Source organism: Nomascus leucogenys, chromosome 13 (genome assembly GCF_006542625.1).
Source record: "Nomascus leucogenys isolate Asia chromosome 13, Asia_NLE_v1, whole genome shotgun sequence".
NCBI lineage: Eukaryota > Metazoa > Chordata > Mammalia > Primates > Hylobatidae > Nomascus > Nomascus leucogenys.
Genome location: NC_044393.1, coordinates 10,603,378 through 10,629,748, shown reverse-complemented (window position 1 = coordinate 10,629,748; position 26,371 = coordinate 10,603,378). Strand labels below are relative to the sequence as shown.

Sequence of the window (26,371 nt, the reverse complement as noted above, 5' to 3'; positions counted from 1 at the left end):
TGTGTGTATATATATATGTACATTTTCTAATTGAATGTTAGAATATTCGGTTTCACTTATAATTATTCAGATAGGTCACTTCAAGTCTCTAAACCCAGAGAGGTTTTTTTCTCTGTAATATTGGATACCTTGTTGGATATTAACAGAAATAATGCATATGTGGTGGATCAAAAATGACAATCATGGCCGGATGCAGTGGCTCATGCCTGTAATCCTAACACTTTGGGAGGCTGAGGTGATTGGATCACTTGAGGTCAGAAGTTCAAGACCAGCCTGGCCAACATGGTGAAACCCCATCTCTACTAAAAATACAAAAATTAGCTGGGCATGGTGGTGCACGCCTGTAGTCCCAGCTACTTGGGAGGCTGAGGCATGAGAATCACTTGAACCCAGGAGGTGGAGGTTGCAGTGAGCCGAGATCACGCTACTGCACTCCAGCCTGGGTGATAGAGTGAGACTCTGTCAAGAAAAGAAAGAAGGAGGGAAGGAAGGAAGGACCCAAGAAAGAAAAAAGAGAGAGAGAGGGAGGAAGGAAGGAGGGAAGGAAGGAGGGAGGGAGGGAGGGAGGGAAGGAAGGAAGGAAGGAAGGAAGGAAGGAAGGAAGGAAGGAAGGAAGGAAGGAAGGAGGAAGGAAGGCAGGCAGGCAGGCAGGCCCAATCCAGATGTTACTGATATATAGCCGTTAAAATGTTTTCATTAACTCAACCGTTCTGAGGTTTGATCAAAGAAGAAAAAAAGAGTCCCTCTTGCCATTTGGAAACTCGACCACTTTGTTCTGTCTGGTTTATTTTGTGACCTTCCTTTCTGAGAGCAATTAGTCTCCGTCTCTGTCGTCAATGCTGGGAAAACTACATGGAAGAAAGGAATTAAGGAAAGGCAATACATCAGAAAATGTTTTAAAATAGTATCCACCTACCCACATGAAGCTGTGTCTGGCATATCAAAAGTATTCAATATATTTAAGCAATTACCTGTATTTTATTCACTCTAAGAATTGAAATTTGTCCACTAAAGTTGAAGGGTTTCCTCACACAGAGATTTCTCTTAGGAAAAATTAAATGAAACACTAATAATGAAATTCAGCAATGTAGATAAGCCAATTTGGATTTCCAAATTGTAATTCCATTTGAAAAATATTAACTACAGGTTTCTCCCAGGATTATACCGCTAAGCATCATGTGTCTCCATTGCTCCTTTGCTTCCTTGTCACAGTCTTTTTAAAATAATAACGCTTGGCCGGGCGCAGTGGCTCATGCCTGTAATCCCAGTACTTTGGGAGGCCGGGGTGGGCAGATCACTTGAGGCCAGGAGTTCAAGAATCAGCCTGGCCAAAATAGCGAAACCCACCTCCTAAAAATACAAAAATTAGTCAGGTGTGGTGGCGCGCACCTGTAATCCAGCTACTCAGAAGGCTAAGACAGGAGAATTGCTTGAACCCAGGAGGCGGAGGTTGCAGTGAGCGGAGATCACACCACTGCACTCCAGCCTGGATGATAGAGCAAAAATCCATCTCAAAAAAAAAAATAAAATAAAAATAAAATAAAACACTAAATATACTTTTTTTTTCATTTTCAACCAAACAGCTTTAAGAAGCCCTAAATTAGGAGTCAGGTGTCCTGACCTATCATTGAATCACCCTGAGAGCAAGTTATTTAAACTCACTCTGCTTCAACTTCTTTATCTTTGGGGTACTAATATTTATCCAATATGTTTCAAAAGAGAACATATATGAATGGTCTTTGAAAAAAACGTAAATTGCTTCAAAATGACAGACGAAATTATTCTTTGAACTTGAAAGCACCAAATAGATGGCAAAGCTTCCGGAGTCCGCTTGTGTTTCCTTGGGCTACTTTTCCAGTCTCTTCTCTTTCCATGCTCTAAGTTGTTTCTTTCATAGAATTAGAGAAATAGGATTCTAGGTACATCTATTTTTTTTTATTTTGTATTGTTTTAGTGATAAATACTTTAAAACCCTTCATGGTTTCCATGTTAGAAAAGATAGGCTTCAAATTAGTGTCTTTAGAACTCCATTCATTCAACAAGTATTTATCAAGTACCCACTCTGTGACAGATATTGGGTTTTATACTTGGGACTGTGCTGTGCTCAAACTCTCACCTTCCTGGAGTTTACACAGGCAGGCACTAAACTCAAAATTATATATGCGATGATGTGCTTATAAGCTGCAATAAGTCTTATAAGGACACCGCAAAAGGTTCACACAAGATGATAACAAAAGAATGTAGTCAAGTCCTATGGGTAAGAGAAGACTTATTTGAGAAAGCACCATTTGAACTGAGACTTCAAGGATGAAAAGGTGGTGGCCAAAGAGTGGGAAGAAGAGCATGCTAGGCAGAGGGAGCAGCACCTGCAAAGACCCTGAGGCCAGTGTTCTTGGGATATATCATCAAGTGGCAGAGGGACCCAGGTGAAGGCAGAAAGATGGCAAGACCAGATCAAGCAGGACATTAAAACAAGTTTGTCTTTCTTCGAAGTGCCATAGACACTTTTCTAAGTGCCATAGACACAAGTTTCACTCTTGTTGCCCAGGATGGAGCACAATGGCGTGATCTTGGCTCACTACAACCTCCGTCTCCCAGTTCAAGTGATTCTCCTGCCTCAGCCTCCCGAGTAGCTGGGATTACAGGCATGTGCCACCACGCCCGGCTAATTTTGTATTTTTAGTAGAGACGGGGTTTCTTCATGTTGGTCAGGCTGGTCGCAAACTCCCGACCTCAGGTGATCCTCCCGCCTCGGCTTCCCAAAGTGCTGGGATTACAGGCACGAGCCATCGCACCCGGCCAGGTCATTGACGGATTCTAAGATGGAATGAGGAGTGACCCAGCTTAATTTAAGATTTTATAAGCTCACTTTGTTTGCTATATGGAAAGTTATCAGAAGGACACCAAGTGGACTAAAGCAGCCCAGTGAGCGAGTGCCACAGCCATCCAGGGCAGATAGGTGCAGGCCTGAATTGTGGCCGTGGAAATACAGTATTACTGTATTGTTACATAAACATAAAAATACATTGCAGGTGGCCGTGGAAATACAGTTTGGAGGGATTTTATGACTAGGGTCGGGGTGAGCCATTGGATGCGAGGGAGGAGTGAGGGCACAGTCAAAGATGACCGAACTTTCTGCCTGAAAGTTGAGTCATATGAGTTCCATTTCCTGTGAAGAGGAATACTGAGGGGAACAGAATAAGTATTGGGGGTGCAAGCACCCCGTTTGGGGAAAGGTTTTATTGAAGCAGTTGCAAGATCTTCACAGAGAGATGCCAAGAAGCCAGTTGGATGTTCAGATCTGGAACTCACAGTCATCAGCACGCAGATGATATTTCAAGTTTCAGAACTGGAAGATGCTGCTTAGAAAGAGCTCGTGGGGAGCAGAGGTCCTCCGCCTTTGCAGACTCACTGTTGACATTTTAGGACAAGCATTTTATAACTTCCTTTTACTATCCTGAAATAAAATTTCTAGATCAGGTGGCCAGCCTACACACAAACCGCAAAAAGAAATCATCGAATAAAAAAGAAAGGGGCCTGGCACAGTGACTTACACCTATAATCCCAGCACTTTAGGAGGCCCAGGTGGATGGATCACTTCAGATCAGGGGTTCCAGACCAGTCTGGTAAACATGGTGAAACCCCATCTCTACTAAAAATACAAAAATTAGCCGGGCATGGTGGCGCATGCCTGTAATCCCAGCTACTCGGTAGGCTGAGGCAGGAGAATCACTTGAACCCGGGAGGCGGAGGTTGCAGTGAGCCAAGATCACGCCACTGCACTCCAGCCTGGGCAACAGGGCAAGACTCTGTCTCAATTAAAAAAAAAATAAAAAGGAGAAAATTGAGGCCCAAAAATGCACCAGAACAGGCCTTCTCAAACTCGAGCATGTACAAAAATCACCCGAACATCCTATTAAAATGCAGGTTCCAAATCAGCAGCTTGGGGTGGGCCCTGTATTCTGCATTTCTGAGGAGCTCTAGATGATCCCAATACTGCTGTTATATGGACCACCCTCAGAGTAACAACATCCTGGAAGATGTAATGAGGCAGTCAGATGTGCGCCATAGGTAGGCTCACCGTGAACATGTCAGTGGTAAACGCAGAGCAATGCGGGTGGATTGAATGGGGGTCTTGAGGATCATGAACAGTAATACAAAGGTGGCTTGATTTTCTTTTTTTTTTTTTTTTTTTTTTTTTTTGAGATGGAGTCTCGCTGTCGCCCAGGCTGGAGTGCAGTGGCGCAATCTCGGCTCACTGCAAGCTCCGCCTCCCGGGTTCACGCCATTCTCCTGCCTCAGCCTCTCCGACTAGCTGGGACTACAGGCGCCCGCCACCACGCCCGGCTAATTTTTTTTTGTATTTTTAGTAGAGACGGGGTTTCACCGTGGTCTCGATCTCCTGACCTCGTGATCCGCCTGCCTCGGCCTCCCAAAGTGCTGGGATTACAAGCGTGAGCCACCGCGCCCGGCCAAAGGTGGCTTGCTTTTCTAAAATGGCAAATAACTCTCATTAAATTCCAAATAAAGCAAAGTACAGGTTCTCTTTGTCAGATAAGCTTTATTTCTGGAAATTACAGTGTATGTTAAACTGCAGAAAAGACTTTGTGTTTATATGTAAAACAGAGTTAAGTTCTAGCCTCAGATAATTATAAAAAGGTTTTGAACCAAAGACAATTCTGTCCTCCACCCCCAATGGGCATTTGACAATGTCTAGACACAACTTCAGTTGTCACAACTCAGGGGTAAAGCAGGTGCTGCTGGCATCTAGTGGGTAGAAGCCAGGGATGCAGCTGAATATCTACAATGCATAGACAGGCAGCCCCCACCAAAAGGAATTATCTATCTGGCTGAAAATAGTAACAGTGCCAAATTAGAGAAAAACTGACTTGCAGAGATATTTTCAAAAATGATACAGACTGAGAGCAATGGCTCACACCTATAATCCCAACACTTTGGGAGGACGAGGCAGGAGGATCACTTGAGCCCAGGAGTTGAAGACCAGCATGGGCAACATAACCCAGGTTTTTTGTTTTGTTTTGTTTTTGAGACGGAGTTTCACTCTTGTTAGCCAGGCTAGAGTGCAATGATGCAATTTCGACTCACTGCAACCTCCACCTGCTGGGTTCAAATGATTCTCCTGCCCCAGCCTCCTGAGTAGCTGGGATTACAGCCGCCTGCCACCACCACCAGCTAATTTTTGTATTTTTAGTAGAGACTGGGTTTCTCCATGTTGGCCAGGCTGGTCTTGAACTCCTGACCTCAGGTGATCCACCTGCCTCAGCCTCCCAAAGTGCTGGGATTACAAGCGTGAGCCACCGTGCCCAGCCAACCCAGGTGTTTTTGTAGAGACTCCATCTCTACAACAAAAGTTAAAAATTAGCCTACTGTGGTGGCATGCACCTGTAGTACCAGCTACTCAGGCAGCTGAATCAGGAGGTTCACTTGAGCCCAGGAGATCAAGGCTGCCATGAACTATGATTGTGCCACTGCACTCCAGCCCCAATGACAGAGCAAGACCCTACCTTCTAAAAAAAAAAAAAAATGAAAAAAATAAAAAATGGGTACAGGATGATGGGCAACAGTACCTTGTGTGAAACTGTCTCACATATTGCAAGGAGCCTCACGTTCCCAGCCCCTAACCACTAAATGCCAGCAGTGCCCCCTTTTAGCAACCATAAGACATGCCCTAAAAATGGGAGTGTTGCATAAGAACAACAGCAGAGAGTGAAGAGAGAAGGGGGTAGGCAGGAGCAATGGCAAGACGAGCAGGAGCCAGCCAAAATGCTGTGCCAGGGGATGAGAAAGTCTGGCATGGCCAAATTAAAGCATATGCTTTATTTAATTAAATAGAATTAAATGTCCCTGTCTGACTGACAGCTTTGAAGAGAGTAGTGGTTCTCCCAGCACGCAGCTGGAGATCTGAGAATAGACAGACTACCTCCTAAAGTGGGTCCCTCACCCCTGAGCAGCCTAACTGGGAGGCACCCCCCAAGTAGAGACAGACTGACACCTCACTCGGCCGGGTACTCCTCTGAGACAAAACTTCCAGAGGAACTATCAGACAGCTGAATTTGTGGTCTCATGAAAATCCGCTGTTCTGCAGCCACCGCTGCTGACACCCAGCCAAACAGGGTCTGGAGTGGACCTCTAGTAAACTCCAACAGACCTGCAGCTGAGGGTCCTGTCTGGTAGAAGGAAAACTAACAAACAGAAAGGACATCCACACCAAAAACCCATCTGTACATCACCATCATCAAAGACCAAAAGTAGATAAAACCGCAAAGATGGGGAAAAAACAGAGCAGAAAAGCTGGAAACTCTAGCCCTCCCTCACAAACTACTTAATGAACACTGCCAAGAACTTTTTAGACATGTAATTAAGTTTTTTATTTATTTCCATTTTATTTTTATAGTAGTAGCTCAATATATTAGAAAAAAAAATGCAGCAGCAAAGCCCAGCCTCAACTACAATTTGAGACACAACTAACAGTATCCACTTCCTTTTTTTCTCAATCTGTTCTATGCAATTCATTCTGAACAGCGGGAAATACTAATAACAGTTCTCTTATTCCCCTTCCCTTCATTTTTCAGTTTTAATTATCTGCCAGGATCTCCTCTTTAGGCACAGAGAGAAACAAGGTTTTTACTTTTCTTTTAATATAAGAAATAATTTGGCTGGGCACAGTGGCTCACACCTGTAATCCAACACTTTGGGAGGTCAAGGCAAGAGGATTGCTTGAGTTCAGGAGTTCAAGACTAGCCCGGGCAACATGGCGAAACCCTGTCTCTACAAAAAATACAAAAAAAAAATCAGCTGGATATGCTGGTGCACACCTGTGGTCCCAGCTTTTCAGGAGGCTGAGGTGGGAGGATCACCTGAGCCCAGGAGGCAGAGGTTGCAGTGAGCCAAGATCATGCCACTATACTCAAGCCACTCCGGGTGACAAAGTGAGATCCTGTCTCAAAAAAATAGAAAAAAAAGAAATAATTTTTAAAAAATAATAATGTGTTGTCCCAAAGTGGTCCAAGAGTCGGATCTTCTCTTTACTCTTCTTCAAGTAAAGGAAGACTGACCTTTCCAAAAGCCCCCACCACTTCCATCAGTCATGGTGGGATCCAGGAGACTTCTCCAATAGAAATACTCCCATAGCTAAGTTTCATAAAAGACATAGTTATCTGAAATTTAAAAATAGCTATACTCAGATAATGGCTGGGTGCAGTGGCTCACGCCTGTAATCCCAGCACTTTGGGAGGCCAAGGCAGGGAGAATGGCTTGAGCCCAGGAGTTCAAGACCAGCCTGGGCAACATGGCAAAACCCTGTCTCTACAAAAAATACAAAAGAATTAACTGGGTGTGCTAGGGCACACTTGTGGTCCCAGCTGTTCAGGAGGCTGAGGTGGGAGGATCCCCGGAGCCCAGGAGGCTCTACAAAATACAAAACTTAGGTGGGCATGGCGGCGCACCTATAGTCTCAGCTACTCAGGAGGCTGACGTGCGAGGATGGATTGAGCCCAGGAGATCGAGGCTGCAGTGAGCTGTGATTGCACCACTGCGCTCTAGCCTGGGTGACAGAACAAAACCCTGTCCCCCACCTCCCCCACCCCCAAACAAAACAAAACAAATTTTTAATTAAAAAATTAAAAAACAAAAAGAAGCTCTCATGAAGGTATTTTTCAGCAAAAAACACTCAGGTATATTTGTGAATCTTAAATAGGGAAAAAAAGAGTTATCAAATAAACCTAGCAGGTACTGAGTTAAGTAAAGACACACTATGTTTGGTTTGGTTTTAATTGCAGGACTTCTCATAGTCTTTAATATGTTAATGTGTGTTGTGAATTTCCAAGACAGGAACTATAATAAAATCATTATTTTCTTTCTCCTTGCTTTCACTCCCAGGACAAACTTTGCCCTAAGAGAAACCCAGTTAGAAAAGTCTGGGTGTTGATCTAATATGGAGCCACTTCAAGGAAGTGATAATAAAACAAAGTTCCATGAAATTGATATTGCATTAATATGATGGTCAAAGAGGAGAAAATGACAGCCTGCAGAAGGCCTGGTGTGAAACAGTCCTTTAGCCAGGACTTCACTCTTGTTTCACAGTGTAATGCCATTGCAATTTCCAAAAGTCCACCAATTTCTGGTCTCCACTTTTTCTTTGACCCATCTCTCTTCTTCCAACCACAAGATCATCCTCCTTTAAGCTTCTAGACCTGCCAGAGAATCTAAACCAATTCAAAACAAAGATTGCCAGGGACCCTTTTTCTCTCAAGTGCACATCTAATGTCAAAGGGAAATGGTTCTCTCCACTGATGGTGACCTGTAATCTAGGTAGGGTGGTGCCTGTCATGAGCTTGGAAGCTTCAGAGTAGGAAGCACTAAATTTAAAGCCATCTTCTGCTTTTTATTAGCTGTGAACCCTAGGACAAGTCACTTACTTTTATCTCTCTCTCTTTTTTTTTTTTTGAGACGGAGTCTCACTTTGTTGCCCAAGCTGGAATGCAGTGGTGTGATCTCGGCTCACTGCAATCTCCGTCTCCCAGGTTCAAGCGATTCTCATGCCTCAGCCTCCCGAGTAGCTGGAATTTCAGAGGTGCACCACCATGCCCGGCTAATTCTTGTATTTTTAGTAGAGACAGAGTTTCGCCATGTTTACTAGGCTGGTCTTGATCTCATAGCCTCATGTGATCCACCCGCCTTTGCCTCCCAAGGTGCTGGGATTACAGGCATGCACCACCATGCTCAGCCTTTATCTCTCATTTTTAAAATGAGATTGTTTCAAGAGTTAACAGTAATGTGTATAAAGTGACTGGAATTTGGTAGATACAAAATAACTGGTTGCTAGTATTCCAGTCATACTATTCCTTACCAAGGAATAGTTTTAAATGTCTGTTATGATTATCTTGTGCATAATTTCTCTACACATATCAAATGTCATCTGATTTTCAATTTGTCTTTATCCTTCCACTAGAAATTTGGAAGCTTTCCTTTTCTAAAAAGACTAATTATATTTAGGTTCAATGTTTTTTCTCACTAAAATGAACATTACCACTAAATAACAAGATGTAAACAAGAAACTTCACTCAGATTGGGCTGAAGGAAATTGCATGCTTTCCACACAGTAATCCAGAGCAAAGTTCTTGGAAAGAAAAATGACCCTGTTGAAAACCTGTGGGGGGGTGGAGCCAAGATGGCCGAAGAGGAACAGCTCTGGTCCCCAGCTCCCAGCCTGAGCGACACAGAAGACAGGTGATTTCTGCATTTCTGCTTGAGGTACCGGTTTCATCTCACTAGGAAGTGCCAAACAGTGGGTGCAGGACAGTCGGTGAAGCGCACTGTGCGCGAGCCAAAGCAGGGTGAGGCATTGCCTCACTCGGGAAGTGCAAGGGGTCAGGGAGTTCCCTTTCCTAGTCAAAGAAAGGGGTAACAGACGGCACCTGGAATATCGGGTCAGTCCCACCCCAATACTGCGCTTTTCCAACGGGCCTGGAAAACGGCACACTAGGAGATTGTGTCCTGCACCTGGCTCGGAGGGTCCTATGCCCACGGAGTCTCGCTGATTGCTAGCACAGCAGTCTGAGATCAAGCTACAAGGCGGCAGCGAGGCTGGGGGAGGGGCGCCCGCCATTGCCCAGGCTTGCTTAAGTAAACAAAGCAGCCAGGAAGCTTGAACTGGGTGGATCCCACCACAGCTCAAGGAGGCCTGCCTGCCTCTGTAGGCTCCACCTCTGGGGGCAGGGCACAGACAAACAAAAAGTCAGCAGGAACCTCCTCAGAATTAAATGTCCCTGTCTGACTGACAGCTTTGAAGAGAGTAGTGGTTCTCCCAGCACACAGCTGGAGATCTGAGGACAGACTGCCTCCTAAAGTGGGTCCCTCACCCCTGAGCAGCCTAACTGGGAGGCACCCCCCAAGTAGAGACAGACTGACACCTCACTCGGCCGGGTACTCCTCTGAGACAAAACTTCCAGAGGAACTATCAGACAGCTGAATTTGTGGTCTCATGAAAATCCGCTGTTCTGCAGCCACCGCTGCTGACACCCAGCCAAACAGGGTCTGGAGTGGACCTCTAGTAAACTCCAACAGACCTGCAGCTGAGGGTCCTGTCTGGTAGAAGGAAAACTAACAAACAGAAAGGACATCCACACCAAAAACCCATCTGTACATCACCATCATCAAAGACCAAAAGTAGATAAAACCGCAAAGATGGGGAAAAAACAGAGCAGAAAAGCTGGAAACTCTAAAAAGCAGAGCACCTCTCCTCCTCCAAAGGAAAGCAGTTCCTCACCAGCAACGGAACAAAGCTGGATGGAGGATGACTTTGACGAGTTGAGAGAAGAAGACTTCAGACGATCAAACTACTCTGAGCTACGGGAGGAAATTCAAAACAATAGCAAAGAAGTTAAAAACTTTGAAAAAAAATTAGAAGAATGGATAACTAGAATAACCAATGGAGAGAAGGGCTTAAAGGAGCTGATGGAGCTGAAAGCCAAGTTTTGAGAACTACGCGAAGATTGCAGAAGCCTCAGTAGCAGATGCGATCAACTGGAAGAAAGGGTATCACTGATGGAAGATGAAATGAATGAAATGAAGCGAGAAGGGAAGTTTAGAGAAAAAAGGATAAAAAGAAATGAACAAAGCCTCCAAGAAATTTGGGACTATGTGAAAAGACCAAACCTACGTCTGATTGGTGTACCTGAAAATGACGGGGAGAATGGAACCAAGTTGGAAAACACCCTGCAAGATATTATCCAGGAGAACTTCCCCAATCTAACAAGGCAGGCCAACATTCAGATTCAGGAAATACAGAGAATGCCACAAAGATACTCCTCGAGAAGAGCAACTCCAAGACACATAATTGTCAGATTCACGAAAGTTGAAATGGAGGAAAAAATGTTAAGGGCAGCCAGAGAGAAAGGTCGGGTTACCCACAAAGGGAAGCCCATCAGACTAACAGCTGATCTCTCGGCAGAAACTCTACAAGCCAGAAGAGAGTGGGGGCCGATATTCAACATTCTTAAAGAAAAGAATTTTCAACCCAGAATTTCACATCCAGCCAAACTAAGCTTCATAAGTGTTGGAGAAATAAAATACTTTACAGACAAGCAAATGCTGAGTGATTTTGTCACCACCAGGCCTGCCCTAAAAGAGCTCCTGAAGGAAGCACTAAACATGGAAAGGAACAACCAGTACCAGCCACTGCAAAAACATGCCAAATTGTAAAGACCATCAAGGCTAGAAAGAAACTGCATCAACTAACGAGCAAAATAACCAACTAACATTATAATGACAGGATCAGATTCACACATAACAATATTAACGTTAAATGTAAATGGGCTAAATGCTCCAATTAAAAGACACAGACTGGCAAACTGGATAAGGAGTCAGGACCCATCAGTGTGCTGTATTCAGGAAACCCATCTCACATGCAGAGACACACATAGACTCAAAATAAAGGGATGGAGGAAGATCTATCAAGCAAATGGAAAACAAAAAAAGGCAGGGGTTGCAATCCTAGTCTCTGATAAAATAGACTTTAAACCAACAAAGATCAAAAGAGACAAAGAAGGCCATTATATAATGGTAAAGGGATCAATTCAACAAGAAGAGCTAACTATCCTAAATATATATGCACCCAACACAGGAGCACGCAGATTCATAAAGCAAGTCCTGAGTGACCTACAAAGGGACTTAAACTCCCACACAATAATAATGGGAGATTTTAACACCCCACTGTCAACACTAGACAGATCAATGAGACAGAAAGTTAACAAGGATATCCAGGAATTGAACTCAGCTCTACACTAAGTGGACCTAATAGACATCTACAGAACTCTGCACCCCAAATCAACAGAATATACATTTTTTTCAGCATCACACCACACCTATTCCAAAATTGACCACATAGTTGGAAGTAAAGCTCTCCTCAGCAAATGTAAAAGAACAGAAATTATAACAAACTGTCTCTCAGACCACAGTGCAATCAAACTAGAACTCAGGATTAAGAAACACACTCAAAACCGCTCAACTACATGGAAACTGAACAACCTGCTCCTGAATGACTATTGGGTACATAATGAAATGAAGGCAGAAATAAAGATGTTCTTTGAAACCAACGAGAACAAAGACACAACATACCAGAATCTCTCGGACACGTTCAAAGCAGTGTGTAGAGGGAAATTTATAGCACTAAATGCCCACAAGAGAAAGCAGGAAAGATCCAAAATTGACACCCTAACATCACAATTAAAAGAACTAGAAAAGCAAGAGCAAACACATTCAAAAGCTAGCAGAAGGCTAGAAATAACTAAAATCAGAGCAGAACTGAAGGAAATAGAGACACAAAAAACCCTTCAAAAAATTAATGAATCCAGGAGCTGGTTTTTTGAAAAGATCAACAAAATTGATAGACCACTAGCAAGACTAATAAAGAAGAAAAGAGAGAAGAATCAAATAGACGCAATAAAAAATGAAAAAGGGGATATCACCACTGATCCCACAGAAATACAATCTACCATCAGAGAATACTACAAACACCTCTATGCAAATAAACTAGAAAATCTAGAAGAAATGGATAAATTCCTTGACAAATACACCCTCCCAAGACTAAATCAGGAAGAAGTTGAATCTCTGAATAGATCAATAACAGGTTCTGAAATTGTGGCAATAATCAATAGCTTACCAACCAAAAAGAGTCCAGGACCTGATGGATTCACAGCCGAATTCTACCAGAGGTACAAGGAGGAACTGGTACCATTCCTTCTGAAACTATTCCAATCAATAGAAAAAGAGGGAGTCCTCCCTAACACATTTTATGAAGCCAGCATCGTCCTGATACCAAAGCCTGGCAGAGACATAACCAAAAAAGAGAATTTCAGACCAATATCCTTGATGAACATTGATGCAAAAATCCTCAATAAAATACTGGCAAACTGAATCCAGCAGCACATCAAAAAGCTTATACACCATGATCAAGTGGGCTTCATCCCTGGGATGCAAGGCTGGTTCAACATACGCAAATCAACAAATGTAATCCAGCATATGAACAGAACCAAAGACAAAAACCACATGATTATCTCAATAGATGCAGAAAAGGCCTTTGACAAAATTCAACAACCCTTCATGCTAAAAACTCTCAATAAATTAGGTATTGATGGGACGTATCTCAAAATAATAAGAGCTATGACAAACCCACAGCCAATATCATACTGAATGGGAAAAAACTGGAAGCATTCCCTCTGAAAACTGGCACAAGACAGGGATGCCCTCTCTCACCGCTCCTTTTCAACATAGTGCTGGAAGTTCTGGCCAGAGCAATCAGGCAGGAGAAGGAAATAAAGGGTATTCAATTAGGAAAAGAGGAAGTCAAATTGTCCCTGTTTGCAGATGACATGATTGTATATCTAGAAAACCCCATTGTCTCAGCCCAAAATCTCCTTAAGCTGATTAGCAACTTCAGCAAAGTCTCAGGATACAAAATCAATGTACAAAAATAACAAGCATTCTTGTACACCAATCACAGACAAACAGAGAGCCAAATCATGAGTGAACTCCCATTCACAATTGCTTCAAAGAGAATAAAATACCTAGGAATCCAACTTACAAGGGATGTGAAGGACCTCTTCAAGGAGAACTACAAACCACTGCTCAATGAAATAAAAGAGGATACAAACAAATGGAAGAACATTCCATGCTCATGGGTTGGAAGAATCAATATCGTGAAAATGGCCATACTGCCCAAGGTAATTTATAGATTCAATGCCATCCCCATCAAGCTACCAATGACTTTCTTCACAGAATTGGAAAAAACTACTTTAAAGTTTATATGGAACCAAAAAAGAGCCCGCATCGCCAAGTCAATCCTAAGCCAACAGAACAAAGCTGGAGGCATCACGCTACCTGACTTCAAACTATACTACAATGCTACAGTAACCAAAACAGCATGGTACTGGTACCACAACAGAGACATAGATCAATGGAACAGAACAGAGCCCTCAGAAATGATGCCACATATCTACAACTATCTGATCTTTGACAAACCTGACAAAAACAAGAAATGGGGAAAGGATTCCCTATTTAATAAATGGTGCTGGGAAAACTGGCTAGCCATATGTAGAAAGCTGAAACTGGATCCCTTCCTTACACCTTATACAAAAATTAATTCAAGATGGATTAAAGACTTAAATGTTAGACCTAAAACCATTAAAATCCTACAAGAAAACCTAGGCAATACCATTCAGGATATAGGCGTGGGCAAGGACTTCATGTCCAAAACACCAAAAGCAATGGCAACAAAAGCCAAAATTGACAAATGAGATCTAATTAAACTAAAGAGCTTCTGCACAGCAAAAGAAACTACCATCAGAGTGAACAGGCAACCTACAGAATGGGAGAAAATTTTTGCAACCTACTCATCTGACAAAGGGCTAATATCCAGAATCTACAATGAACTCAAACAAATTTACAAGAAAAAAACAAACAACCCCATCAAAAAGTGGGCAAAGGACATGAACAGACACTTCTCAAAAGAAGACATTTATGCAGCCAAAAAACACATGAAGAAATGCTCATCATCACTGGCCATCAGAGAAATGCAAATCAAAACCACAGTGAGATACCATCTCACACCAGTTAGAATGGCCATCATTAAAAAATCAGGAAACAACAGGTGCTGGAGAGGATGTGGAGAAATAGGAACACTTTTACACTGTTGGTGGGACTGTAAACTAGTTCAACCATTGTGGAAGTCAGTGTGGCGATTCCTCAGGGATCTAGAACTAGAAATACCATTTGACCCAGCCATCCCATTACTGGGTATATACCCAAAGGACTATAAATCATGCTGCTATGAAGACACATGCACACGTATGTTTATTGCGGCACTATTCACAATAGCAAAGAGTTGGAACCAACCCAAATGTCCAACAACGATAGACTGGATTAAGAAAATGTGGCACATATACACCATGGAATACTATGCAGCCATAAAAAAGGATGAGTTCATGTCCTTTGTAGGGACATGGATGAGACTGGAAAACATCATTCTCAGTAAACTATCGCAAGGACAAAAAACCAAACACCGCATGTTCTCACTCATAGGTGGGAATTGAACAATGAGAACTCATGGACACAGGAAGGGGAACATCACACTCCGGGGACTGTTGTGGGGTTGGGGGAGGGGGGAGGGACAGCATTAGGAGATATACCTAATGCTAAATGACGAGTTAATGGGTGCAGGAAATCAACATGGCACATGGATACATATGTAACAAACCTGCACATTGTGCACATGTACCCTAAAACCTAAAGTATAATAAAAAAAAAAAAAGAAAAATGACCCTGTTACTAAGTAGCACTTCTCTACCAAAAATGTTCCTTTTTTTTTTTTTTGAGTCTCAGGCTGGAGTGCAGTGGCGCAATCTCGGCTCACTGCAAGCTCCACCTCCCGGGTTCACGCCATTCTCCTGCCTCAGCCTCTCCGAGTAGCTGGGACTACAGGCGCCCGCCACCACGCCTGGCTAATTTTTTGTATTTTTAGTAGAGACTGGGTTTCACCGTGGTCTCGATCTCCTGACCTCGTGATCCGCCCGCCTCGGCCTCCCAAAGTGCTGGGATTACAAGCGTGAGCCACCGTGCCCGGCCAATGTTCCTATCTTTTGACGGGAATTCCACGCTTAAGAATTTAAGCCTATGAAAATATTCCAGCATACAGAAAAGCTTGAAACGCAAAGATGTTCATCATAGTGTTATGTATTACTGAATAAAAATTGCAAACATTAAATGTCCAATATTACATTATCATAGTATCATAAACTATTATAATGTGTGCGATAGAACTTCTACAGCTGTTTATACTGATGCTTTCCAGTGAAGAAATACCTCCAGACAGGTGCATCATACAGTCAGCATATATAACTATGTAAACCTAACGAAATGCATGGGAAGGCCAGACACAGTGGCTCACACCTGTAATCCCAGCACTTTGGGAGGCTGAGGCAGGTGGATCACTTGAGGTCAGGAGTTCAAGACTAGCCTGGCCAACATGGTGAAACCCTGTCTCTACTAAAAATACAAAAATTAGCTGGGCCTGGTGATGCATGTCTGTAATCCCAGATACTCGGGAGGCTGAAGCAGGAGAATTGCTTGAACCCAAGAGGCGGAGGGTTGTAGTGAACCAACATCGTGCCACCGCACTCCAGCTTGGGTGACAGAGCAAGGCTCCGACTCAAAAAAAAAAAAAAAAAAAGCATGGGAAAAGAAAAGACTAGAAGGAAATACAGCAGAATGTGAATGAGAGCTTTAAGCCTGGTATGACCATAGGTTAATGGGCATTTTTTGTTTTTGTTTTTCCAAAAAGCTTTATAGTGAAAAAATCATACATTATGTATATTTATTTCTAATTGCAGTAAAATACCCACAACATAAAATTTATCATTTTCACTATTAAGTGAACAGTTGAGTGGCTTTGAGTACATTCAGATTGTTGTACAAACATAACAATATCCATCTACAGAATTTTTCATCTTACAAAAGATGAAACTGAAACTGTTCTGAGTGAACAAGAATTCTTATTTCTTTTCCCACCTCATCCCCAGCCCCTGGCAACCACCATTCCTCTTTCTGTTTCTATGAGTTTGACTACCTCTAGATATGTTATATAGGTATAACCATATAGTATATTTCTTTTTGTGACTAGCTTATTTTCACTTAGCATAATGTTCTCAGGGTTCATCCATGTTGTAGAATGTGTCAGAATTTCTTCCATTTTTAGGGCTAATCTTCCATTGCATGTACATATCACACTTGCTTATCCACTCATCTGTTGGACACTTGGGTTGCTTCTGAGTTTTGGCTATTGCGAATAATGTTGCTATGAACATGGGTGTTCAAATATCCTTTCCATACACTATATTAAAAATATTTTTTTCTTAATTTAAAGTTACAACTTTTTGGCCAGTTTAAGTGGCTCAAGCTTGTAATCTCAGCACCTTGAGAGGCTGAGGTGGGAGGATTGCTTGAGCCCAGGAATCTGAGACCAGCCTGGGCAACACAGGCTCTACAAAATAAAAAATAAACCTATTCAGGCATGATGGAGTATGCCTGTGGTTCCAGCGACTCAGGAGGCTGAGGTAGGAGGATCACTTGAGCCTGGGAGGTTGAGGCTGCAGTAAGCCATGATGACGCCACTGCACAAGTGTAGTGACAAAGCAAGACTCTGTCTCAAAAGGAAAAGAATAAGAAAATTGCAACTCTCTTTTTAGATACAGAGGGTACATATGCAGTTTGTTGCATGGGAATATTGCATGATGGTTAGCTGTGGGGTATGGATCTCATCACCCAGGCAGTGAGCATAGTACCTGATAGGTAGTTTTTCAACCCATTTCCTCCTTCCTCCCTCCCCGGCCCCAGTAGTCCCTAGTGTCTCTTGTTCCCATGTTTACATCCATCTGTGCTCAGTGTTTAGCTCCCACTTATGAGTGAGAACATACAGTATTTAAATAGTTTTTTCTCGAAGTTGACTCCTCCTTTTCATGTTCCACGGTCTGGTTATATAACTAGGACTCTACTCAGAACATTCATAAAGTAGTGGAGGTGGGCAAGGTGATCACCCCGGGGAAAAAATCACCTGGGCTACACCTCAGAAAATAACGCATCTTTCTGTTGTTCTGATTCCCATTACAGGACGAATGCCTTAGTTTCCACTTTCCAGCCTGGATCCCCTCACACTGAACCCTTCCTCGTTGCACCATCCTGCTTCTGACATTGAACTCACTGAACTCCTCCTGACACCCTGACTCCGAGAAGACTGCCAAAAAAAAAAAAAAAAATCACCCCAGCCATTTCTCTTCATCCTCACTAACAATTTGGTAATGAAGTATTGATTTCCACTTCTCTGCTTATGGGCGATATTAGATTTTCATTGATAAACTGCAATGGGGCTGTCTCGTCTCCACAGTAACCTTTTCACTGTCACAAGAAAACAAAGTGCCACCGAAGAAAAGTAATGACTGAGAGCATTGATGTACTTATTTTGTCAGTTTGTAACAGGAAAGTGGGGAGGAGTATAATAAGTCTTCATAGTTTAATGTCCAAGTGGGTTGCACTAGATGTAGACACTTGGAGGCTTACTTTTCATGGTAATGTCCATTTCCTATTTATAACCCCTCTGGGAACGTTTGTCTAAAGGAAATGTTTCTGTTCAGTGTAACAATTACGGTTGCACCTGGATTGCCCAGTCCTGCCCCTGCACTAGGGGGCCATTAATCACTGCAAAGTAGAAGAATTATTAAGTTAAACCAGAGTTTGAGCCAAGAAAACCCCTGAACAATGTTCATCTTCTGTGAAACTTGTTCAAATAGTGAAGCTTAACCATGTTGCTGCCAAAGACTTTTCCTATGCAGTGGTGGGGCACCTTGATCATCATCATTATCTTGATTGGCTGAAAAAAAAAATAGTTTTAAGCACACACCACTGTCGTATGAGAACTGCAAATTGGGAGAATTGGTGAAATGCAGAATCTGAGAGAACGCGAGAAGATGAGGTAATTACAGGGTGGAAAGTTCTGCAGCAGCCTTTTCTGGAGAACCTGATGTTTATGGGCTCTAAAACGCAGCTTAGCTTTAGAAGCAACAGAAAGCATGAAATAGGGTGTCCATTTTAAATGTGTTCCTGCAACTTTTTTCATTAAAACTTTGAGGGCCCAATTTTAATTTGTGGAATATTCCCGTTAATAATGAGATCTAATTAAGACATCCATTAAAAGCCCGTTAAAGTTAATTTAACGTAAAAATTCCAATAGAACTGTATTAGATTTTCTCCATTAAATTAACGTTATGGATTTTTAACGGATGTCTTAATTATACATTATTATTAACCGGAATACTGTATTACACAGATTAAAATCAGGTCCTAAGTCAACTTGGAAAAACTAAGAGCATGTTTTAATATTAAAAGTCTTGCATACCTAGTGCACAGTTTGGAGACGCAAGGATAGATCTGTTTACTCTAGTTGAACATTTTCTATACAATTGAAAGCAACCTATAATAGATAAATCCATCATTGCATTTAAACAATGAATTTCCCTACTCTCAAAGGACGAATACATCTGGATTATGTGGCAAATTGCTACTCAGCTATGGTGAAATATTTATATTATTCTAGGCACAACACTAGGAACTAGGTGATTCTGAAACAAAAGGAATATTTTCTGTTGTTGCTTTAATTACCAAGGTTATTTTTTTTTTATCTCAACACTGACAAAATGAAACCAAATATCTCTTCCTCACCATTTCTCAAGGAGGCTGCCTGTTGGAATTGTTTTGGAAATTTTGACATGATCCCTAAATTCAACATTGGGATTAAAAAAAAAAAAAACTTCTTATTTACCTCCTAGGGAAAGTGTTGCCCTTATGCCACATATAATAGCAAATTGCTTTTTTTATGGCATGCATAACCTAGATGGGAAAAAATATGGCGCTTCGGGGAAGGAGGGAAAAAGTAAATGAAGTTCCAGGAATGTCATTCTGAAGTAATGAGGCATGGACAGAAAATATACCCCTCACATCATCGGATTGAGATGGCAGTCGAAATAGCTTCATTGAAGTGTCAGCACTCATCCATCAATCAATCACCCACAAGGAAAAATAGCAACAGTACAACGGGGCGGCTTTTATGGGATTTACTCATGGGCATAGGGAATAGCGGCTCAAATGTAGTTCTGACATGAAAAGCAAGGTGCTGATATTATTTTTTATGATGGGAGGATCATAAAGTGAACTGAGAACAGCGAGGTCTGTCTTTGCTTAACCTATTCAACCAGAAATGAATGGAGCTCGACTGGAAAGGAACAGTCTTCGGATAGGTTAAGATTGAAGGGTGGCCTGGACTCTACTGAGCACCATCCTTCAACCAGGAAATTCTATTAAAGGAAAATCAATGCATTAGCATTGGGGTTCTTGAAGCTGTTAAAAATTGTCTGCTCCAATCCAGGGTTATTAGGCCAAAGTTACATAATTCAGATCTCACTGCAACCATCCAAAAGCGGATTCTCGAGCCCTTGCTCCAATGGGGGGGAGGAGATCAATACGATTCCCAATTCCATGGAAATTGTTTCCCTTCTAAGAAAGAAAAAATAAATCATCTGCTTCAACATATAATCGATATGGTTTTGTTAGCGCAATTTCTATGGTGGAGTGGGGTGGGAGGTGAGAGACAAAAATATTCATAAATTTGGTAAGACCAGTGAATTGCCGCCTGGTAACCATGCATGTCACTGCCGAGGGATGGCTGCTAAGGTTCACCTTAGAAAACAAGATCTGGGCTGGCACTGGGGCATACATCAGCTCTCAGCATATTCCTAGAGGCCAGGCCTGTCTTCATTCAGCCAGCCCTCTGAGGCTTCTAGAAACTTCTTTCTGGAGGAAAAACACTAAATAACATAAACTCAAGAGAATGTCTTTATCCACCTTCATACCACTGCTTTCTTTTCGCTGAATAAAATACAGTCCTGATAAGTGAGAACTTTAGAATTGGAAAGGAGGCTGACATGCAAATATAATGCAAATTATATCTCCATTCTTCCACCACCCCTTGGTACCAGTAAGAGCGAGAGATTGCCTTTTCTTCCCCATCCCTCCTTCCAGCTAAGACCACCAACCAGCTGCAAATTGAGATGTCCATTTAAAAATTTATATGTCAATATTTAAATGTTACGTATTTGGCCTTATTTTGCAGTTCAGCAAATCCTCTAAATACACAGCATGTTACAAAGCACTGGTGGCACAGGGCACAACAGGAAATGATATTTATTTAGCAAATTCATTTAACAAATATAATTGGGCACCTGTTATGTGCGACACTGTCCTAGGCACTGTGGGATAACAACAGCAAACACTTCACACAACAGCCTGGCCTTCCTGTGTTTTACAACAGCTCCTAAAGATGGCTGATATCAAGACATTTGAGGGACACAGTTCATGGAGAATCAAAATATTAGTATTTCAGAATAAGGATTTTTTTTCTAAAAAGCATACAGAGAGGAAATAGCTTAAAAATAGGTCAAGACCTAAAAACAGAATATAATCATGGAATAAATTGGATAACCCAGACAGTCCCCACAGAATTTCTTTCAGGTCACAGATTTCTTAAAACTCACCCCCAAAATGTGCCTGCTTGGTTGTTTGAATCTTGCATAATTAATGTCACAGGCGCAAGCCACTGAACTGAGTTGAGATGCAGAAAACAAACAAATGCAATGACATATCTGAGGAGCATTTATGTAACTCTGGTTAAGTGGTGAGGAGGGGTGTGTGAGACAGAGTGCATGCATGTGTGTGTGTATTCATATATATGTGTATACATACGAATTTCACTGTTATTTTCCAGGGTCTATGGACAATGTGGCAGTAAGAGTCTATGATGTTCTGAAACTTTTCACAGTAAATCCAAAGATTACAGACCTTACAAGGTGCTTGCATTCTGTTGCTTTTCCATCTGTCACTTCTCAGGTTATCTGACTGTGTTCAAACCTTCTTTTCTTTTTCATTGAGTTTCATTTTTTAAGCTTGTTAAATGCTTTTGTTTAAAAAAAAAAAAAACCCAAATGTCATTTTTCACATTATCCTCTCTTCTCTGCAACAAGGATAGTAAGATGTAGATGAATGCAAAAACAATAACAACAATAAGGAAATATATTAAAGGCTTTAAAATATGCACATATGTAGTTCTAAAGAGCAATAACGGTAGTATCTATTTCGAACATGCATTAGGCAAAAAAGAAATCAAAACTGAAATTTTCGTGTATTTTTCCCCTTGTAAGATATTAAAATGCTAATTTCATTTTCTCCTTTCCTCTATGTGGCACTTTCTCAAAATATCTATGAAATACTTTTAGACAAAGATTGAGCTGGAGAAAGAGATACAAATTTCCATCCCCCCCCAGACAGAGAGACATGTTTCCATTGTAGGAAGGCATTAAACATTTTGAAACTTGTGAATCATCTTTAGAATTTCTACTGGGGAATTTTACCTCTTCATCCAAAGTAAAAAGCCACTTATCTCCTTTGGTTCCAGTGACAGATTCAGAGGCATACGCAGATATACAATTTTCAGGCTCTAGTTAATCTTCTTCCAATAGTTACGAACAATGGGCTAACGGGCGTGGGTGTTTCTCCAAAAATTATTCATGCACAAGGCAGCCCAAAGCTTCAGGGAAAACTAGAAATGTGTTATGGATTAGAATAGGACTGTTTTAAAATGCTAGTACCAGGTGGAACGCTATTTCTGCAACAGGACTCTGTCCATTTCCTTTGGAAAAATATATTCCAAGTAAAATGGCTCTTCCAAGGAATGACACTCTGACTTGACACCCTTCAGCATACAAATGATTTTCCCAATAGCCATGATTATTATTAAGGCCTTTTAAAATACAGGCTGTTTGAAAAAAGACAGATTAAATATCCGCAGCCCTTTGTATCATGTTTATTTGCTTAAAACAGCTTTTAGAAGTACAAGTAATAACTTTTTAGTAAGAAACCCCAGGAGAAGTCAAAAAATTTTAACAAAGGCATAACAAAAAAAAAAAAATCTAACCACTCCATTCAACTCTTTCGGAAAATAAATTTCAATGCGTTCAATGAATTGTCTTGAACCTGAAACCTACATTTGGATATCAGTCCCCTGCCAATAGCTAATATTAACAGAATTTGAACAATCATACAATTATGTCTCAAATGTGAAGACTTTGTACGTAATATTTTCACTTTCTAAATGACCCATATAACATTCAGGAATTATAGATGTGTATGTATATTTTTTAAGTACAGAAAGTTCAATCAGTCTTCAGAGAAGTAAACGTGATGCCCACTGTGCATTGAAATAAATATTACAAACATTCCAGTTTCGCAATACAATACTCGAGCTTTCGAACACATCAGACACTAGAATGTGTAATGCGAGTCAAAAAAGCTGACATACAAAACAATTCCCATTTGGCTCAGGGTTCCTAAATGTCACAATATCTTGGGTAAAATATACTTTTTGATTTCCTGATGATGTCCTTCTAATCCCTTCTGACTTTGATTCCTAACAGCCAGGCACTGTTGGCATGAATCATTAACTTCCAAACCCCTTTAAAATCAAGAAGCTAGGTGATCATACAGCCTTTTCAATGGCAACCAGTTCTTGCTCTACAGAGCTTTTATACCTTTTTGGGAAACCCGATATCAAACACATTTATGTTATATATTTGCTCCCTTGCATTAATTCTAGATTTTTTTTTAATTTCTTTTAGAAAGGGCAGGGGAGAAGTGAGTCAGAGTGAGTTTCAAGAATCACATTCATCCTTGCTCTAAAGGAAAGTGTTTACTTGCCAGCAAAGAAAGGCAAACACATTTTTATATTCAGAAAGCAGACCGGTCATTTTCAAAGAAAAATGACTGCAACCATACCTGTACAATGTTTCTGTGCAAGCGCACTAATTTTCTATCACCTGCATGCTGTATATAATACATTTGCCTGTATACTAGGAAGAAAAACCAGGCTGCTTTCCCGGAGTACAATGCAGCTTGGATGGCTGGGAGCGTAAGCCTTCCGTGCATTTTTATAATGTACATATTTGTATATACTAACTATATCGCCATGTATGAACACAGATTTTGTTATATTTGCTTGTTTCTGTTTCTACCAAACTGGCCCACAATGGGGATTCTTTTGTATAGAAAAAATATGCTTGTAATTTTTTCCTGGTCATTCTCTTTCAATAGCTTATGAAAGAATTAGATCTGAGTTTACAAAGAAACTATAAGAACCAAGTTTGTCTGTCTGCATGAGTCCCGTCCAATTGCTGGATCTAGGGAGGAACCAACGTCCTAATTCAGAGTTTTCCTTTTAAAGGCATGCTTTACCCCCGTGGGAAAACCGCACACTCATCCATGTAGAATTATTCTCTTTGTATTTTATCTAATAGTGCCTGAAAATTTTTTTAATGTCTTCTTAGAGGAAGAATTCATAATTGTCAAAATTTGAAACATTAGCTTAATTTTGTTTTTATGACCTCGAGATTCTTCTCCTTATTTATTCGGTTGCTGTTGTAATGGGGCCCCAGGCCATTCCTGACATCGGCGTGTTCTTCTTCTGCATTAAGGATGTTTTTGAAATTACAGAGATTATTGAGCCAACAGGCTGTTTTAATCAAAACCATGTTTCACTTGTTTTTGATGATTATAAATTGTCCTTGCAATGAAAAAAAAAAAAAAAAACTTTTCTGCTAGGAAGATTATACCACCCTGTGGCCAAACAGATTCATCACAGATAGGCATCTATGCCCATTTTTCTGGGATCTGGAAAATTCTTCCCTTGGCTGGCCCCAATTTCTTTTACTCCCCATTATCCTGAATATTAGCTTTCAATGCAGTCACTATTTGAAATTTCCAAAGGCTTTGCAGCACTGTCACTGCCCAAAGACAAACTACCAGCTGGAAATGATGGCTTTCCTGTTTGAAACGAAGCGGGCCAGATGCGGTGGCTCACACCTGTAACCCCAGCACTTTGGGAGGCTGAGGCAGGCGGTTCACTTGAGGTCAGGAGTTTCAGACCAACCTGGCCAACATGGCAAAACCTTGTCTCTACTAAAAATACAAAAAACATTAGCCGGGCGTGGTGGCGCATGCCTGTAGTCCCAGCTACTTGGGAGGCTGAGGCAGAGAATCACTTGAGCCCGGGAGGTAAAGGTTGCAGTGAGCTGAGATGCTGCCACTGCACTCCAGCCTGGGCAACAGAGCAAGACTCTGTCTCAAAAAAAAAAAAAAAAAGAATGGATTTTCAGAAAAAGTGCTCCCTTTTATGTCCCATGGTGCCACCATCCCGTCCTCCTTCATCATGAACAATCTGCTCTTGATCTCCCACGTAACTTAAATCAGACAAAAAGAAACATTCACAGCAGCCCCTTGCTGAATAAAAATGACTTTGTTTGGAGGCACTTAAGATGTATGCCTGTGTGTGATGCCGCAGCATTGAAATTATCTGTAGACGGGGAATTTTTTTAATACAATTTTATCACTAGAAATAAATTCCAATGGTGGAAACGAAGAAAACCCTTAAATTATATCACAAAAGCCATTATTTTTTGCATCCAAAGAGTTTTTTTTTTGTTAAGGAAAATCATTCTACTTTGAGAACTGTAATTAAAGCCCTAAATAACAGACACTACTTTTTTGAGCTATTGTGAAAAAATAACAACACACTCGCCAAGGTTATATGGAGCCCCTGATTTCCATCAAAAAGGTTCCTATAAGTATATTATTTACATTTTTATACATGATAACTCTTCCCTTTGTGTTAAAAAAAAAAGTCTCTTTTTTTTCCCCACTCAGCAGTTATTGGAAATAGACTGTGCCCATCTGAAACTTTATCGTAATTTGCATCAGGAAACCCAACTGCTGACATTAAGGACCTGGGTGTGTTCAATTATGATTTTGCTGGAGGCTGTCCCTCATTTTAATGCTGCAGATATTGAACCACCTTCCTGAAACCTAGCTGATACGGAATAGCAGAGACATGCCTCTCAACACCATTAGCTTTGCAAATGGCTTCATTTCAGTCAACGTCGACTTCTGCTTTGGCCAATTGAAAAATGAAAATTAAAGGAGAGAAGAAAAAAAACACAGATGCACTTAAAACATGAAAAGAATTATTTATATGATAAAAATATATTTAGATTTTCAAAGCACAAGACTGAATAGAAGTGCTCTTTTTATGCTTTCTGGAGATGTTACTGTTAAATGTCTTTCTACATCAGGCTTAATAAATCTGTAATGACATTTGATGGATTGATTTCTGCCTATGTGTGTTTTTTAAAGACGGCAAGAGAGGAAAAAGGCAAGAGGGGGGATGAGGGCGGGAAAGAACAGCACCGACCCCCGGGGAGGCTAAGCGAGGACATTATTGGTAGGCCTCTCTGTTGTTGGGACCTGCTGACCCACTTCCAGAATCTCCCCTCATCTCCATCAGATTTACTTTTTTTTTTTTTTTTTTTTTTTTTTTTTACAAATGCCAGCACCCCTTGTTTGGTTTCTGGGCTGCCTCTGACTGCTCTCATCTGTGGTCTGCTTATGCCTGAGTAATTTATGATGTAATCTCAACAGAGGCAATAGGCAGCTGTCTCACAAATTCAAGGAAGCAAGGCAGAGAGCAGCCGTGATTGAGACGGCCCGACCTTCTCCACCTCAAAGCGATGGCCCTGCTTACCATTCAGTTTCCCCGTGTACTCCCCTCCACTTCCTTTAATGTCCTGGGAGAATTGGACCGTGTTTCATACACAAGCTGCCCAAGCAGACGGTGATGCCCCACCAAAAATGATTTGTTGTCTGTGCA

At 41.4% G+C, this 26,371-nt stretch overlaps 1 protein-coding gene across 2 annotated transcripts in view; it reads left to right on the top strand.

Moving 5' to 3' along the window:
* TSHZ2 (teashirt zinc finger homeobox 2) overlaps window positions 1–25,831 on the top strand; it is a 518,841-nt gene extending 493,010 nt beyond the window's left edge. For both annotated transcript variants that reach the window (XM_003252945.4, XM_003252946.4), the window contains exon 3: window positions 17,683–25,831. The gene's annotated coding sequence lies outside the window, so the exon portion shown is untranslated. The remainder of the gene's footprint in view (window positions 1–17,682) is intronic.
* Window positions 25,832–26,371: the final 540 nt, after the last annotated feature.